An 18,954-nucleotide genomic window follows, 5' to 3' on the forward strand; every position below is an offset into this window, starting at 1 on the left:
GGTATTTATCCCAAAGATACAAATGTAGTGATCCGAAGGGGTATGTGCACCCCGATGTTTATAGCAGCAATGTCCACAATAACCAAACTATGGAAAGAGCCAAGATGTCCACTGACATGAATGGATAAAGAAGGTGTGGTGTATATAGATTCAATGGAATATTATTCAGCCATCAAAAAAACCAAAATCTTGCCATTTGCAATGACGTGGTTGGAACTAGAGGGTATTATGCTAAGAAAAATAAGTCAATCAGCGAAAGACAAGTATCATATGATCTCACTGATATGCTGAATTCTTATTCTCAGGAAACAAACTGAGGGTTCCTGGAGTGGTGGGAAGGGGAGGGATGGGGTGGCTGGGTGGTAGACATTGCGGAAGGTATGTGCTATGGTGAGTGCTAATGAAGGGGGGGAAATCGGCAGGGGAGATGAACCATGAGAGACTATGGACTCTGAGAAACAAACTGAGGGTTTTAGAGGGATGATTATGGGGGGATCGGTTAGCCCAGTGATGGGTATCAAGGAGGACACGTGTTGCATGGAGCACTGGGTCTTATACGCAAACAATGAATCATGGAACACTAAATCAAAAACTAACGATGTAATATATGGTGACTAACACAATAAAATAAAATTTAAAAAAATTTATTAAGACTCATTTAGTGGCCGAATACGTGGTCTATCATGAAGAATGTTCCGTGTGCGCTTGGGTAGAATGTATTCTGCTGTTAGACTTATTAGGTATCAGCACTGGTAGTGTTGGGAGTCTTCTACTATTTGCTGATCTTCTAAGTGTTCTATTCATTAATGAAAATGAGGTACTGAAGTTTCCAACTATTATTTTGAATTGTCTATTTCTCTCTTTCTGTCAGTTTTGCTTCATGTAGTTTGGGACTCACAACAAGTGTTTATAATTGTTATAGCTCTTTGATGGATTTTCTATTTTATCATTATAAAATGTCCTTCTTTGTCTCTAGTCATCTTTTCTTGTTTTAAATTCCATTTTGTCTGGGGGCACCTGGGTGGCTCAGTTGGTTGAGCATCAGACTCTTGGTTTTAGCTCAGATAGTGATCTCATGGGTCATGGGATCAAGCCCCGTGTCAGGCTCTGTGCTCAGCTGGGAGTCTGCTTAAAGATTCTCTCCCTTTGCCCTTTCCCCCACTCGTGCATGTGCTCTCTCTCTCTAAATAAATAAATAAATCTTTTAAAAAATTCAATCTGTCTGATATTAGTATAGCCACTCCAGCTCTCTTTAGGTCACTATTTGCGTGGAATATCTTTCCCATACTTTTATTTTCAACCTATTTGTGTCTTCAAATCTTGAGTGTGTCTCTTAGTTATCATATGGTTGCATCGTGCTTCTTGATCTACTCTTCCATTCTCTGCCTTTTAATTGAAAAGTTTGATCCTTAAAATCTACTTTCACCACTAGAGATAACAGAAGCAAAGCACTTATTTTACCTTTTACCCACACAGTATAAACTATTATTCATTCCATTCCTTGCCAAGGCATCTTGAAGAAAACTACCAACTAACCAGTTATTAAATTTGTCCATAACATTCTCCCTCTGTATCTCAGCTTCCTCATGTATAAAATAAGACAGACTTTTACTATTCTTTTGACAGCCAACATGGCAATTACACACTGCACACCTGTCCAGGGAGGAGCACAATTCCAGACTTTTCCCCATGATTCCATAACTGAGAGCCAGTTGAAAGACCGAAAAGCACATTTTTTTCACCTTGGGAAAAATAATGGTAACAGGAATGAGACTTTGTTTTTCTTTAAGCCCCAAAGAGTTTGAGTTATCATCTAATGACCTCAGGTTGCTTCTAATATCCCCCACAATATTTGTGCCCAGAGAATCAGTCAGAAACCTGAGATTGGATCCTCCCCTTCCTTCATCTGCATCCCATTCCTGTGAGTCACAAACACCTGTCATTTCTACTTGCCAAATATGTGTCCTCCCACCTCACTTCCTCCCTGCTGCCACCCCTGCCTAATGTCTGCCTTTCTCATTTATCAGATCCTAATTCCTCACATCCCTGCTTCCTGTCCCTCTACCCTCTCTATATGCCAGATTGCATTATCACAGCACCAAGTAAACCTTCTTAAAAAGCCCTCACCACCACTAGCCTGCCTCTTAAATATCCCTTTTAAACTCCAGGATCCTTGGCTTCTCATCCAAGACCTTTGTGATTAGATGCTTCCCCACCCACAGGCTCACTGCATCCCCTTGTCTTCACTCAGTCATTTCACCATACCTAAATGGACGGAGCTTCCTACAGTCTCCTGGAGAGAGTGGGCCCTGCCCAACCTCTCTGTCTCAGCAGCTCTCCCACCATTGTACTCACTCAACAGAATTTTAACACAAGTGTGAAACTTCCCTCACATATTTTTAAGGTCCCATCTAACTTTTTCACACAAATATATAATTTCTTATATACTATAAATACTGGTGCTTCAAAATAAAACTCTTAAGTCTTTCTTTAGAATTTATGCAATAGAACAACAACAAAAACCTACTAGGGCAAGTTAAAACCCACCATTATCCATTTTTTAAAATACATGAACAATAACAAAAATAACATGAGTAATATCCACTTTAGCAGTCAGAAATCTTACTACTTCTTTTTTTCTTCTTGAGCATAGTTTCACTCCACTTCCCTCATAGAATTTTATTCTAATGTCATAAAATTTTATGCTTGAAAGTGCTTTATTATCATCCTCATAAAATTCTGCAACAGAAACATGTATATGAATTGAAATTATTTTATTTCTTATGAACTAAAGGCTCTAGGTGTTTAAAACTTTTTTTCTAGACTGAATTATCATTACAATTATTCTTGACACATAATTGATCAAGATAATAGAATAGAGATGTTAGTAAATTATTATATGTAAAAAGTGAAATCATATTGGGAGTGCTTCTCTTAAGGAGATGATTTTGGAGTTGTTCTGTATCCTGAGGATCTGTCCCCTGTATCTGTCCCCTAGATCAGGAAAAAAAAGGGAAGGACAGCATGAGTTGCCCCACCTATCCAGAGGTCATTGGAGTCCCTCTTCCTATGTTTCATACAAAAACAAATTCACCTTGCTGGGGTCCTATAATTTGTCTTTTCAATGGGGACCTGGTCATGGATGAACTTTGCTTATTTCTAGAACTCAGCAAGACAGATTTAGCATCAATTATATTGTCTCCTCTTGTTTTTTGGGTTTTTGTTTTATACCTGTAAACAGAGAAAATTTGTTCACATCTGAGAGAAGGTGAGGATTTTGTTACATCAAGTGTTACTCGGTTCACAGGACTCCTTCTAAGTTATAGCAAGTAGATCTCCTTTTGATCTTGTTGAAAGCCAATAATTAGAAACCACCTGCCTTCAAAAGGTTTCTGTTACCAAGTTGTGCAGATCATCACTACTCGGTGTCTGGGACATCTGCACAAAGGCCCCCATTACACGACTTGCAGAGGACCATCAGACAGGCCTGTCTGCTTTCATTCAGAGGCACTGGGTTCAACCTATGAAGAGAAAGAATTAGATTTTATTTTATCATATGCTGTAAATATATTTTCATCAAGACCTTGAGGCTGAGGCTTAGCCAGCTGAAATGATGGAGAGCCACTGATGGTGTGCTTAGAAAGCTCAGCATGGCAGCTTTGACTGGCTCAAGTCAACTGCCAGATGGGACTTCCTGCGAGTTTGAAGGCATATGCCATTTCTCAGCTCAAACAAATTGTGGATGTGTGTTTCAAGAAACAGTATCAAAATCACTGACAAATAAATTGTGATATGTATCTTGTAAGAAATATTACTAAAAGCAATCAAGATTAAAATTATGACACTCTTAATCTAATAAAGGATATAATCCCTTAATCTAATAAAAGATCAATATCCAAAATATAAAGAGAACTAAAACTCAGCAATAACAACCACAAAGATAGCCCAATTCAAAAATGGATAATAGACACTGAATAGACATTTCTCCAAAGAAGACATACAAATAGCCAATAAGCACATGAAAAGATGCTCAACATCCCTGATCATCAGGGAAATTCAAATCAAAACTACAATCAGAAGTACTACCACACACCCATTAGAATGGCTACTTTCAAAAAAAACCCCAAAAACCAAAAAACAGAAAACAAGTGTTGGCCAGGATGTGGAGAAATGGGAATTAATGCTGCTGGTCAGAATGCCCAATGGACAGCCACTGTCAAAAACCAGTTTAGAGAGTCCTCAAAAAATTGAAAATAGAATTACCATATGATCCAGAAACTTCCCTTCTAGATATATCCCCCCCAAACTGAAAGCAGACTCTCTAAGAGATATCTGTATGCCCCTGTTCCTATCCACATTATTCACAATAGCTGAAGTGTGGAAGCAACCCAAGTGTCCACCAATGGATGAATAGGTAAGCCCACTGTGGCGTATCCATACAATGGACGAATGGGTAAGCCCACTGTGGCATATTCATACAATAGAATACGATTCAGCCTTCAAAAGGAAGCAAACTCTGTGATATGCTACAACATTAATAAGGACATACCAGGGAGTGAAATAAATCCATTACAAAAAGATTGATACTGTGAGATTCTTCTATGAGGTACTTGGAGTAGTCAAATTCACAGAGACAGAAAGTAAAAGGATGGTTTCCAGAGGCTGGGAGGAGGGGGAATAGGGAGTTATTGTTTACCAGAGTTTCAGTTTTATAAGATGAAAAGAGTTAGAGGATGGACAGTGATGGTAGCTGCACAATAGTGTAAATGGATTTAATACCACTGAACTGTACACTTTAAAAATGTTTAAGATGGGGGCACCTGGGTGGCTCAGTTGGTTAAGTGTCTGCCTTCGGCTCAGGTCATGATCTCAGGGTCCTGGGATTGATCCCCATGTTGGGCTCCCTGCTCAGTGGGGAGTCAGCATCTCCCTCTCCCTCTGCCCCTCCCCCCAACTCATGCTCTCTCTCTCTTGCTCTCTCTGAAAATAAATAAAATCTTTTAAAAAAATGTTTAAGATGGTACATTTTGTGTTATGTGTATCTTACCACAATAAAAAATTAATGCATATTTGTAAAGTATAATGTATAATACTTTAAAGTACATTGAAAAACAAAGAATGGTGATGGGTATTAAGGAGGGCACGTACTGCATGGAGCACTGGGTGTTATACGCAAATAATGAATCATGGAACACTACATCGAAAACTAATGATGTAATGTATGGTGATTAACATAACATAATAATAAAAAAAGAAAAAAACAAAGAATGCTTAAAATTGGTATAGTTAATTCCATTTTTATGCTATAACATTGTAAAAATAAGTCTAAATGCTGTTTCTCATTATTGAACTTGTTATAATAGCATATGTAGGAAAGATCATTTATAAAATAAAATATATGATAAATGCTTTCAGAAGAATTAAGAATTTACTATTAAAATCATAAATGGCCTCATCAGCTTTATGAGACATAATGACCAAATTTTGTCTTATATTTAAGAAAAAAAGAAGGTAAGGGGCGCCTGGGTGGCTCAGTCATTAAGCGTCTGCGTTCGGCTCAGGTCATGATCCCAGGGTCTTGAGATCGAGCCCCGCATCAGGCTCCCTGCTCAGCGGGAAGCCTGCTTCTCCCTCTCCCGCTCCCCCTGCTTGTGTTCCCTCTCTCACTGTGTCTCTCTCTGTCAAATAAATAAATAAAATCTTTAAAAAAAAGAAGGTAAAAGTGCTAAAAACCTAAGGGTATGGTGGTTGCATATAATTTTTTATTAATGAAAATAAGAAAGTAGTAAATATTTATTTTTATAAAGATAAGGATTTACTGTAATTTGAATAAAGATTTCACTCTCTGATTTGATAAAATGGGTTTTAATTTCCTTTGGAATAAGGCACACAAAATTCTAATCAACAAATTTTAGCTTGTATATCTTGAAAACAAAAATTGGTGAGAAAAAAATTGGTGATTCCTCCTAAAATTCAAATTACATTTAAAACGGATCTGGCTGTTCAAATGTACTTTTTTTTCTGGTAAAATGACATACCCAGATGATAAGCATGGCCAAGATTAGGGAGGAAGTTGTTACTTTTAAATTCATGAAAAGAAATTTGATTTCAATGTTTCTTATTGATGTTCTCTCTGCTTTGTTTCCACAGGACTCCCTACCAAACGCATTGCAGTCTTTGGCTGCAGTCCAGGCATGGAAAGGGCATAGCCATTAAATCAACGTTAAATGAAAAGTTTACCAATCTTTCTGCTGCACCTATGACATTTCTGGATTCAGAGCATTCCAACACTTCACCCTAAGAGTGAAGGTTTGAAGTGGGAAAAAGCTCTGTTGGGCTTGGATCCCACATTCACCTGCAGTCTTCCAATGGTCCTGCTTTCCAAGAATAGGAGACATGAGGGATCTGTGGGCATCGTTACTGGGCAATGGCAGAGGGAATCTGCATGTGTCCTGATCTAACTTAGGGAAGAGAGCACATGGACTCTAGGGATCTGGAACTCTCTCCTGCTGCCAAGAACCGAGAAGTCTGTGTTCCCCGGGGCTCAAGTGCCCAGGTGAAGAGTCACATCACCCGCATATTTTCAAATTAACGTGGAGTCCACATTTCTCTCTAGGACATGACCATCCAAATATCGTACCCATGACCTAGCCAACATTCAAGACCTGCGTTGGGTTGATATGTATTAAACAGGTTGCCACTTGCTAAGAAGCCAAGGCAGCCCCACCCAGACATGGGCAGAGATCTGGGCTGGGGGCTGGAAGTCACTTCAGCCCTAAGGAAGAAAGGTAGACATACCCTCCCTGGCAGGACAAGCTCTGAGCCCACAAACAGAATCTGGTCTCCGGGGAGGCGGGGCACCATCCCTCGCTCCTTCCTGAAAGCCACTCGGCGCACTGGAAGTCCTCTTTCTTACCATCAAGTAGCAGGTGCCAGGCTTGTTAAACTGGACTTTTCTAGTAAATCATTCACAAGCTTGCATCTCCACTGGTATTTGCACTTCCTTAATTGAATAATTAAGCATGATTAATAACCTCATGCATTAGCATAATCCTAACATTATAGGTGTCAGGAGGATATAAGTTAATTAGAGGTTAACATTTTTGGCTCTGAATCAGATGCTTTAATTGTACGTTATGCTCCCATCAGCTGGGGAAGCATGAACTGTGCCCCTCCGACTAATTTTATTATGTCTCTAGGGTCTGGAAAAGCAGATAAGGAAATGCACTGATGTCTTGGGATTTGGTGATTTAAGAGCAATTCCCAAATAATCACATTGATGTTTGTGTGTCAGCATTTACTGAAGACCTACCTTCTGTGGGACTACATGCTAGCCACTGTGGGGGACATGAGAATGGGTCAGATGCAGACCCCAACTTTATGTCTACAGCCAGGACAGTAAAATAAGGCATATACACAATTTCCTATGACACTCACTCCTGCCTGCTCCTGGCCTGCCTGTGCATACCCAGGGAGAGAGAAAGCAGTTTCAGGCAGACAGGCCAGAGGCCATTGGCTTTCAGAACAACAATGTGCAGGTCACTTCCTGAGGGCACTGGGGGGACACTAGCAAGGTGTCACCAGCATTCTGATCCATGAGAAAAGACTGAAAAGTAGGGCGGGTACACAGAGGGTTAGCCAGCCGTCCTAGTGGTGCTGTCGGGGTAAAGTCTGCTCCTGGTCGCTAGGGGTGCTGACATCATTCATGCTGGGCCATCGGGTCCACCTTCAGATAGAGCCTCGAGGTACAGAGAGATGCAAAGCTTGTTCACATTACCTGCTGTTCTTGCGGGAGGGAGGCCTCAGGCACTTGCCCTGGGACCTCTCCCTGCCCAGTTCATAGTCAGGCTCAAGTGTGCATGTGAAAGAACCTGTGTGCCAAGTAGAACATGTCACTGGGCATGAAGTCCTGTTTGTTCATATGATACCCTTGAGGAGACTTGAGGCTGCTCAGAAATCATTTCTGCTGTGATGTTTTAAAGAACTTTATGCAGTCTCAACTTCGGAACATCTACCTATGCCAAGGTGAGAGGCACTATTTCTACGCTGTGGTTCAGGGTGGCCAGGGGACATGGGGGTTGACTGCCCTCTCCCCGAGGCTTCCAAGGAGTTCGGTTTATGCTGCTAGTGAGGTTTGGGCCCTGTGGTTGGAGCCAGAGCACCCAGGGGGCCAATAAAGGCACCCATGGAGACCCTCTCCCCAGGATGCTTCCTGGGCCTGTGCTGGGCTGCAGGGAATACCAAGCACAGCTAGTGGCCAAGCATCCAGCAGCGTCTGAGAAACAGAATTCTAGCAGCAGGCAGACACGCCAGGTGGCTCTGACCATAAAAGCTGGCCTCAAAGCTCTTTCAAGGACCAGCCAGAGCCAAGGCTCTGCCTGTCCTGTGGGGCTAGAATTACAGGCCTGCTGGCTGGAGCTATACCAACCCCATTAAATCATGTTTCTGTCAGTCAGGAAGATCCAGCTGACAGCACCTTATCTGGAACAACAACAAAAGAGTGAAAATAGAATATGAAGAAAGAGAAAAAACAACATGGCCAAAATTTCATTAGTAACTTGGCCAGTCGCCCTGCTTCTGCAGGAGAATTGAAACATTCCTCATTGCCCTGACTCCGTGATGCTGTCGGACACAGCGGCCTGGGGGACCTCATCCACAGGAGCTTCAGGTGGCTGGAGACATTCTGCATCTTGACCTAAACGCTTCTTACAAGGTGAGTTCAGCTTGTAAAAATTTTCCGAGCTGTTCATTTATGATTTGGATTTCATAAAACTTCAGTTTAAAGTTTTTAAGTTCGATTTTTGGTTTTGTTTCTGTTTTTAAAGCAGAGCAGGACACATGATACATATTATCTCCAGAGGCAAACATTTAACAATGGATAGGAAGAAAGAGGAGAAGTATGCCCAATGAAAACCATCATTGCTTCTTTTGTGTCAAGATTTTTGGTGTCTTGTCTCCTACTCTTGATGCTTTCTAAATGCTCTATGGTGTTTACCATAACTTGGTAATTTAAAAAATAATTTAAGTACATTAGAAACCAGATAAAGGCCTCTAGTGGCTGAGCTCCACCAGCTGGCCTAGAAGACCCTTGTCCTCGTAGGGCCTATGCTGTTGTGTGGAAGACCAGCTACTCAAATGTCGTTAAAATCTCAGCAGCCGGGGCCCCTGGGTGGCTCAGTCGTTAAGCGTCTGCCTTAGGCCCAGGTCCATGGAAACAGAGGGTGAAGAGGAAGCCAAGGGTATGTCCTGGGTCCTGAGCTCTCCTAACTATGGAAGTAAAAGAAAAGGAGAACAAGCAGAGATGATTTACTCAGAATTCGCTATGTAGCACTGACGATGTTGCCCTTTACCTGAGCCCAGTGCTCCTGGAAAACAGGGCAGGTAAGAAATCCCCCACCCTTTGTGGAAAGGGCTTACTACAGAGGACTACTTCCCTATACAACTTAGATAAGACTCACAATGTCTGTTTACCTGGGGCCACCAGACCCCCATTGAATTGTGTCGTACCTACTAACCAATCTTAACAAAATCTTCCTCAGTCAAACTCAGGTTAGCAGGCCCTGAACTTTGCCCACTCCCAGCCTGAGCCAGCACACAGCCCTCCGTGCAGCCCCTCCTGAGAACAGGCGGATGTTGGGGTGATACACCACGCCACCTCCACCCGTTCACCCCACTGCACCGCTGGTTCTTCCCAGCCTTGTCCAATTCTCCCTATGAAAGGAAGACCCTTAGTGTCTAACCCTGAACACGCTGCAGACCTCAGCTCACAACACTCTCCCTATGGCAATCCTCCTTTGCCCCCTATTACCATGGTCCTTCTCCTCCTATGACAATAGTCCCCTTGAAATAATCACTTCAAATAAGATCTCTCCTTTCTAATGTCAGGAGTTTGGCATTACTTGCATTTGGCAGAGACTCAAAGGCAGGCAGCGGGGCTGGGGGGAGGGTGGTGGTGGGCAAGAAAGCTTTATGGTGGGAAAAAGGGGAAGATTTCAGGCATCAGGGAGGGCTGGATGCTGGCCAATTAAAAATGGGGTATCTTTGTGGTTTATTTGGGTATCATGTTTGGCTTTCTCTGGTTGGTCATGAGTCAGAAGCAGAGACAAGATGCAGGGAAGCTAGCAGTTGTTTACTAAGTTCAGAACACTCAGGCTGATTGCTGCCCCAGGTTGTGCCCTGGCTTCCCAGATGGTTGCTGCAGAGCATGAGTCAGGTTCCATTGTCATGTATGGTCCGGCAATTGTCCATTTGTATAATCGGTTCCTCAGTCCCCTCCTTGGGCAATTTTCTTGCTTGCAAGTGGTTGACCAATTCTGGGAGGCTGGAGATCCAGAGCTGTGTTGCTCAGACATGTCCAACCATCTCCATAGTAATCATATTTCAAGACCTTCTCGACCTTTTGGTTGCTGTATTATAATGGCCATCATCTAATAAGAACTGGACTGTGCAGAAGCACTTAATACTCTGAGTAGAACACAGTGAGTCAGCACTGTGACCACTAAAACAAAACCAAGGACAATTAATAGTCCCTGTAAAATGCTTAAGAACCAGGTGTTTTAAAATACTCTTATTATTATTTAGGTATGGCAAGGCCATAGACCAGGATATGATTGCTATTGAAAAGGCAGTTCATTATACTTAGTTCCCAATACAGGAAGTACACATCACACCACAAGGGGCCACATATGGAATCACCAAGCATCAGGCCAGAGAGAGAGGATGTGTGGGCCCAAGCCTTTACTACGGTTTCTGCAGGTAGCATAGGAAAGGAGAAATGACCTTTATTAGTTGTTGGGGCAGTTGTAGACTCTGGGTTGATTGGTTTATTTGAAAAGTGCATCCCTGAGAGGAGAATGCTCAGGGAGTGGGGGTGGGGAGCAACCAGGAGGCCAAGACAAGGTGACCAAGGTATATCATGTGGTTGTTCAGAGCAAGGAGTATCTGGGATATGTAAGCAGGGAAGACGTTAAAGCATCAAGTTTACAGGTGCTGAAAATCTGGTCAATACACCAGGAACCCCAACTGCCCAATTCAGGCCAAGAGAACAAATCCCATAGGCCATGACGTTCAACCTTACAGAGCCAGGTGGTTTTTTGTTGTTGTTGTTGTTTTTAAGCAATATAGCCTGTTCCATCATGCTTGTTTATTGATTCAAGAACAGAAAGAAGTATTAGCAGTAGCAATAACCACATTACAGCCAACAAGAATCTAGAACAAAGTGATTGTGATTGCTACCACTGGGCATGCCTACACGTTGAGACTGTCTGTATTCCATGTAGGGCAGAGGTGGCACCATTTATAACTCCCAGAGTTAGTTATTTCATCTTTTCTATTTGTATAATCCCTACTGTTGAGAACTTTGCTCTGATTTTTTGCATAAACAATGAGTAGAGTGCCTGAATAATCAAGAAGACCTGATTTTGCAGCTTTCCTCTGAGTTAGAATTTCCAGGCTTGGGGATTTACAGAATGAAAGTCTCTGTGTATAGACAAGTATCAGGATGCTGTTCCTAAAGTACATGAGGTGTTAGTCTGAGACAAACAGGACCAGGCATCCTGGCCAAAAAAGGAAACAGTATCTTTTAGTTCCAAAGAGGGGTCCACTGACATGACAGCTGGTTGCATATCTGGATTTCTAGAAGTCTTTTCCAAGTGACAAATATTTATTTGCCCATCACCCTGTGAAGGTTATTGAATTCAGACTTAAGATTATCTAGGGTATGATCCATATATTGTAAGGGAGAGAGAGATCCCAGCAAAGTCACAGTTTATTTGGTTAAAGTCATTTGTCCAGACAAGTGCAAGTTGAAACACCATTGGTTGTAATTCCCTATAGTCTTATTTAATGAGGTCAGAATTGTCAAAGGTTTTCATCATGGGGTCTGTGATGGATGGAATATCCAACAACAGGTAGGATTGAGGGCTGGGCTACTGTTTGGGATAACCTAAGAATGGCATTATAATGAGTATGTCCTGACCTAACATTCTAACAAGAAGGGAAGAAAACAGAAATAGGTCACTATGGATGGATGACAGCCAGGAATCTATAGAAAATGAGAATCATTATAAGCAAGAAAATTTTTAAAAAGCAGGAATTAGACAGAGGCCCTGGTCTGATGACTTGGGCAGAAGCCATCCATTATCTGAGGTCATCAGCTGGTTCTAAAGGTCTTGTGTCAGCTGCCTGCTTCCAAAAATCAACTGCTTCTGGGAAATCTCTAAGAATCTTTGGTTTGAGGTTCCATATTGCAATAGTTTTCCAATTGTGTAGAATTTTTTATTACTTCTTTAGTTGTGAAACGTAAACCCAAGGATGGACTCCCTGGAATTTCTGGCCGTGTTTGTTGTCAACAGTACCTGAGAAGGTCTCTTCCAATGAGATTCAAGAATGGTTTTTCTCTGGTGTCTCTTCTGGTAGACAGAACCTCGTGGTTGAAGATCATGAAACCCGGTATACCCCCATACAGCAACAGCTCCCAGCAGTATACACAGTGTTCCTCCAGGTAGAAAATCTCATGGAGGAAGAGTGTATAATGGTAAGAACTTCCCTTCTATCAGGGGGTTGGTGAGAATATTAAGCCACCTTTGGCATGGCTCAAACTCTCATTTTGATTAAATGGCATGCCTATTTGCAGCAGAAGAGCACCCTGTCCACCAGCCCACTGTCTCTAGAAATGCAGGCGCTACTAGACCCTATAGAGCATGTAGGTCCTCCAAATACTTCTACCCCTGTTCCTATGGTGACCCCTATGGTCTGTAGGGAGGGAGAAGGGGGAAATTCTCACTGATGCCTGGTATACAGATGCCTAGAAACAGGAAGGAACCACAGCCACTAGTAGACTGAATTTGGGGAGGTTTGGTTGGTGACCACTCATGAGCCCTGGCCATCAAACCTTTGTTCTGACAGTTGGGATGTCCTAAAGGGATTACCCCTATGGTTTAGACAATAAGAAGCTGAGGGAAAGATAATCATAAATAAATCCTCATGGGGTCAGGATACGTGGAAAGACATTTGGGTTCATCTGCAAAAACCTGTTTTCCACATAATTATTCATAATGTGCTGACATCCCTTGGCAAACAGAAGCTGATGTCCAGCTCAGGTATAAGCCCTTGTAACTGATCCACCAGTGGAAACAGCAGATTGATTGCCCACGTGGGATGGCTTACTGACAAGGATGCTGGATTGCCCTAGAAATACAGTGAATCAGTGAACGCAGTAACAGCATGTCCTGTGTGTTTTAAACAATGCTCAAGGACTCTGCCAAAAAAATCTGGGGACATCCACTGGAGTTCCCAACCAGAAGGGATTGATAAATTGCTCATATTGGCCCCCTCTCTCCAAGTAAGGATTCTAAGTATGTCTTGGTTTGTGTGGACACAGCATTTGTCCTAAACCAAGCTTTTCCCTGTTCTCAAGCAAACCAGGCTCCACCATTAGGAGATTAGAGAAGCTGAGTACTGTGTACAGATAACCTCGTCAAATAGACAGTGAGTGGAGGTCACATATCAGAGGTCATGATGTGCGAGACTAGGCAAAAGAACATGACATTGAATGGAGGTCCCATCCCCCCTCTAATCCACAATCAGCAGGATTAGTAGAAAGGAAAAATGGAAGACTAAAGCAGCCGATTAAATTACTAACAGGTAAAATCACCTGGGCTGGGTGGACTACAGTACTGTCCCAGGATTTAACACATTTCAATGATCAACCAGTAGGGCCTGTTACCCCATATGCCAGATTGGGGACCCCTGCCGAAACACCAAATGCCACAAGGTATGGAAGTCATGAGAAACAGCCATTGCCCCTACTCTCATCGTGGGTCAACGTGCTAGGCTGCTGAGAACACAAGCCCCATCACACCTGGGAAAAGAATTATCTACTAGAATTTGCAGTGGGACATCCCACCCAGACAGTAAGTTACTTTGCACCCTGATGGGGAACTACTCAATTTCCATGGAGATCCCATCAACCTGCTGCAAACCAGACCAGTTGAAATGCACTATTTTTGGAATGGAACTTGCATCACTGAAAGAGGCGAGACGGTGGGGGTCCTGGTCTGGCATATCCTGCTCCCACTCCATCTCCTCAGACTGACAGTGCTGTCTCCCCCAGCCAACATGCATGGTATTACAACCAGGTTAAGTTGCTAAAAGTCACAACCTCACTCTCCTCAAAGCCAAATGGATACATTCTGTTTTCCACTGGTACAGTCATCTGACCACCATGTTTGTCTCCTCCATCGGCCTGAAGGACAGTATAAAACAAAGAGAAGCTCTTACTAAAGTCAGCCAGCAAGTCTTAAAGCCAATAAGCTGATAAAGCCTGTCTTAACCAAACACTAAAATGTCTCTAATGACATAAGCCATACTCCAGAATAGAATGGACTTGAAGATTATCACTGACTCTCAGAGAGGCACCTGGGCCATTATCAACCAAATGTGTGTTCATACCTGATGAATCTGATAATGGGTCATCTTTATGAAATAATATGAAGACACACTTGAATACCCTGAGTGATCTGACAGCTAGGCTAGGGGACTTAAGAAATCACCAAGAGCCCTGTGGTTCAGATTACGGGGCTCTTGGTGGAAAAGAAATTGCTACTTCTTTTGGGATCATTACCTAAATCTTGGTTTCCTTTTACATGTACCTGTACTATTGCTGGGGTATATGGTGCAGCTGGATAGCTGCCAAAGAAGCCACTTCCATCACATAAAATCCTTTGCTGACCACTCCAGGCCCAGTGTGGAAGAGGGGGTCATATAAAATTGTAAGGCCACAAGGGGTGCAATATTGAAGGGAGTCATCAAGAGGCCATGACTGCCAGTTTACCTGAGAGTTGACGCCAGCACCCCTTCCTCTGTCCTTGGAATGTATGTTCTGCCATCCGTTCCCTTCACATATTTCACACATCCCCCTACCCACCTACCCTTTGATAACAATCGGTTTGTTCTCTATAGTTAAGAGTCTGTTTTTGGTTTGTTTTGTTTCTTAAATTCTACATATAAATGAAATCATATGGTATTTGTTTTTGATTGACTTATTTCTAGCATTATACCTTCTAGATGATCCATCCATGTTGTTGCAAATGGCAAGATTTCATTCTTTTTATGATTAATATTCCATTATGCGCATATATATATGTATATATATATTCACATATCAGTGGACACGGGCTGCTTCCATATCTTGGCTATTATAAATAATGCTGCAGTAAACATAGGAGTGCATGTATACTTTTGAATTAGTGTTTTTTAATTATTTGGGTAAATGCCCAGTGGCGAAATTACTGGATCATAGGCTAATTCTATTTTTAATTTGTTGAAGAACTTCCATACTGTTTTCCAGAGTGGCTGCACCAGTTTGCATTCCACAATGGGAGCTGTTTAAAGGATACAGCCTTGAGATAGTGATGTGGTGTTGAGACCATCTGGAGAGTATATATAACTAAACCCAGTTAAGTTTTTAATATAAACTTTTAAGATTATGGCAGGCAGGTGCAGAGATCTAATCTTGCTACCACCCAAGACAAGCCTCTTATGTAAGTTCCCTTGCTTATTAGACCAGTCGCCTACCAACACGGAGTGCCTGCCTCTTCCGTCCACCTCTCCCTGCACTCTGTGTAAGGGGGGCCAGTTTCAGATTCCATCTAGGAAGCTCACAAGGTTGCCAGCCCACAAGGGGGTTGTCCATATCGCTCGTGCACAAAGAGATGAAATGGCTTTTTGTAGTTAAGAATACCTGGGGAAGGAGGCTGTTGAGGAGCCCCCTTGAGGTTCCAGAGCCTGTTCATGTTTAGGGTCCCTGAGCAGAGGGTCAATTGATAAAGAGGTGTCACAATCTCAGAAAAATTTGTCTCGCATTGTCTACAATGTCCAGTTAAACTAGAAATCCTCCCAACTGCCATTTCGTGACAGGTCTAAGATAAGCTTGGCTAGCCTTTTGTCTATCACAGAGTGTTTTTCCCTCTTGAGATAGGTCATGCCCTAAATAATGGACTGTGTTCTGGCAAAATTGTAGTTTATCTTTTGGAACTTTATGTCCCTTTTCTGTCATGGCTAGAGCAAGTAAATGGAATCTTTTATAGGCCTCTCTTCTTTTCCTTTCTCTGAACAAAACAGGATATCATCCACATATTGTATCAGAACTAAATTACAAAGAAAATTTAGATCTTTTAATGTCTTGATTGAGGACCTGAAAGAAGTAGGGAGGGGCTTCAGTGAGTCTCTGGGGCATGGCTGTCAGGGGCACTGTTGTCCTCCCCAGCTCCCAGCTCTGAAGCAACTAAAAGAGGCAGAGCAAAGATCCGCTTCAGTGAAACAAGTGGCTTCTGGAGGAATTGATGGCAGGATGGCATTTGGGTTAGGTACCACAGGGAAGCTCTGTTGATGGGCCTGAGATCTTAAACAAACTGATATCTTCATCCATTTGGTTTATTTACTGGCGGACAGGAGCATTAAGGGCTAGTGCAGGGTATGAGAATACTTTCTATATAAGGCTTTCAACCATAGGTTTGAGCCTTTCCTTTGTTTATTGCTTCATGTGACATCGGGTAAATTTGGGTAACCATTCTATAAAATATATCTGAATTTTGATAGGTTCTACTCAAATTAATTTATCTCTGTCAGTGGAACTTACAGCCCATGGAGTATCATGAACAGTGACAAGGTCTGTATCAGGATCATGCATCAAACATGATAGAGGAGGCAAAGGTGTATCCAGAGAAGATGCTTGACTATGAATAAAGGAGTCCTCTGGGACCTCAAGAAATAGTCCCTCTGGTGTGGATTTAATATTACAATTCCACAGCAGAGCAAGTCTCTCCCTGTTAAGTTGCTAGGAATCGCAGAGCAGGAAGAAACATTTGTTAGTCAGATGCCCAACGGTTACAGTTAAAGACTGGGAAATGGGGAAGATCTCTGACCACCTTGTGTTATGTTTACTCTGAGAAGGAGGTTGAGCGAAGGCGGCAGGGTTGAACGCAGTAGGAATAGCACCCCCATCTACCAAGAACAATGAGGTGGACCATCTATACCGACAGTTATTCACCTTGCGTGTTTAAGGGTATGGCAGGATATTGGGTGCTTTGAATTTTACGATTTTTCTTTGTCTCAGCTTTTCTTTTGTAAAACGGGACAATCGTTATTCCAATGTCCCTTCTGTTTACAATGTCTACAGTGTCCTTGTCAGCAGGTGGTTGGTTGGGAACTGAGCCAGCTAGCTGTTGAGTCCTAGGGGCATATGTCTATTCTCGGTTCTGTAGTTTTTGTTCTGAAATCCTTCCCACATGCTCTGCCACGTGCTGGAGTTCAGGTAAAGGGCTGCTCCCTGCTCTATTTTCTGCTTTTGAATTAGGTCTCCAATTTCAGTTTAACTCCACTGACAAAATGAGGTGAAAGGCTCATCCTTACGTATCGACACCTTCTTTAAGTCTCAAATGTTGATGCAATGTGTTTTCTAGTTTATCCTTAAAATCTCCTGTACTTTTATCTTTTCTCTGTTTACATTATACAGTTACGGTCCAATAGATTTTTACTGAAAAAGTTTCAGGCATGGCTTTTAGAAGGATTTGCCCTAATTTATAGGCTTTCTCTTGACCTTCTGGTTTATTGTGGAAAGAGTGATTTTTGTGGGTCTCTTTCCAGGTTAATCCAATCAGCTTTTGCCATCCAGGGTTTAGCATCTAAGGATTTGATCAATATGTGTACACATTTGTATTGGCCAAGTAACTGTATTAGTCAGCGTTCTTTAGGAAAACAGAATCAACAGTGGTGTGTGTGTGTGTCTGTGTGTGTGTGTATGTGTGTGTGTGTAAAGAAATTTATCTTAAGGAATTGGCTCATACAATAATGGAAGCTGGCAAGTTCCAAAATCTGCAGGGTGGGGTAGCAGGCTGGAGACCCCAAGAAGAACCAGTGTTGCACTTCAAGGCCATCTGCTGTAGCATTCCCTCTTGCTGGGTGGGAGTGGGTAGATTTTGTGTTCTATCCAGGCCTTCAACTTATTGTGTGAGGCTCATTATGGGGGGCAGTCAACAATCTGCTTTATTTAACGTCCACCAGTTTAAATGTTAAGCTCACCCGTAAACACCATCATAGACACATCCAGAATAATATTTAACCACATATCCGGGCAACTCGGGCTAGTCAGGTTGACAAAATCACAGTATCTCTGGGTCATATACATGCAAAGGAATCCTAAATTCTTCTATGAATAACTAGCCTTGTCTGAGTTTATGGAAATCCTCAGTTATAGCTCTTAATTCAGCCTGGGTCCAAAGTTTAAACTCTGCAGTTGCCTGCATACCTGGCTTATGGGAGAGATGGATCTTTAGAGGCAACACGCATTCTGAGCTCTTAGGAGAGTTGCCAAGAAAAAGTAGGGAGTCTGGGCAAAGCAAGTGGAGGGACTAGCAGTAGAAGTGCAGAGGGACGGAGATCAGAAGGATGGGAGGTAGGGAACTGGATATAGGGAGGCAACTAGAGGATAAGGAGAGGAGGATTTACTCAGGAAATGAGTCTAGCATATTGTCACTTAGGTTTGTCAAATTGTGCATTAGCTTTGTCCAAAGAATCTCTCAATGAAGCAAGTTTTGAATCAGAATTTCATTTGGTGGCCCTTGTATACCAGTGAAAACATGCTGCCCACTGTCCTGAGAAACATCATCAACTCCTTTCTTTCCCAAGGGATAGTGACCAAAGCACATTAGCCCAGACTTAGACCCCAAGTATGAATGGATATAAAGCTCACTGTGGGGCCACACACACTGGCCCTGCAGCTTCAATCATGGTGCCCCCATGTTCTCTAAGCCTAGCCTGTCCCATCACACAAGGACCCATTAAGCGCACTTCCTCATAATCCTTGTCCTGGTACCATTCCTCAATCTCATCCCTCCACTCCCACCCTCTCATCCCCCCAAAGACGGATTTTCTTTCTTCACTGAACTCTCAAAA

Source organism: Leptonychotes weddellii, chromosome 10 (assembly GCF_054177405.1).
Source record: "Leptonychotes weddellii isolate Sample4059 chromosome 10, ASM5417740v2, whole genome shotgun sequence".
NCBI classification, from domain to species: domain Eukaryota; kingdom Metazoa; phylum Chordata; class Mammalia; order Carnivora; family Phocidae; genus Leptonychotes; species Leptonychotes weddellii.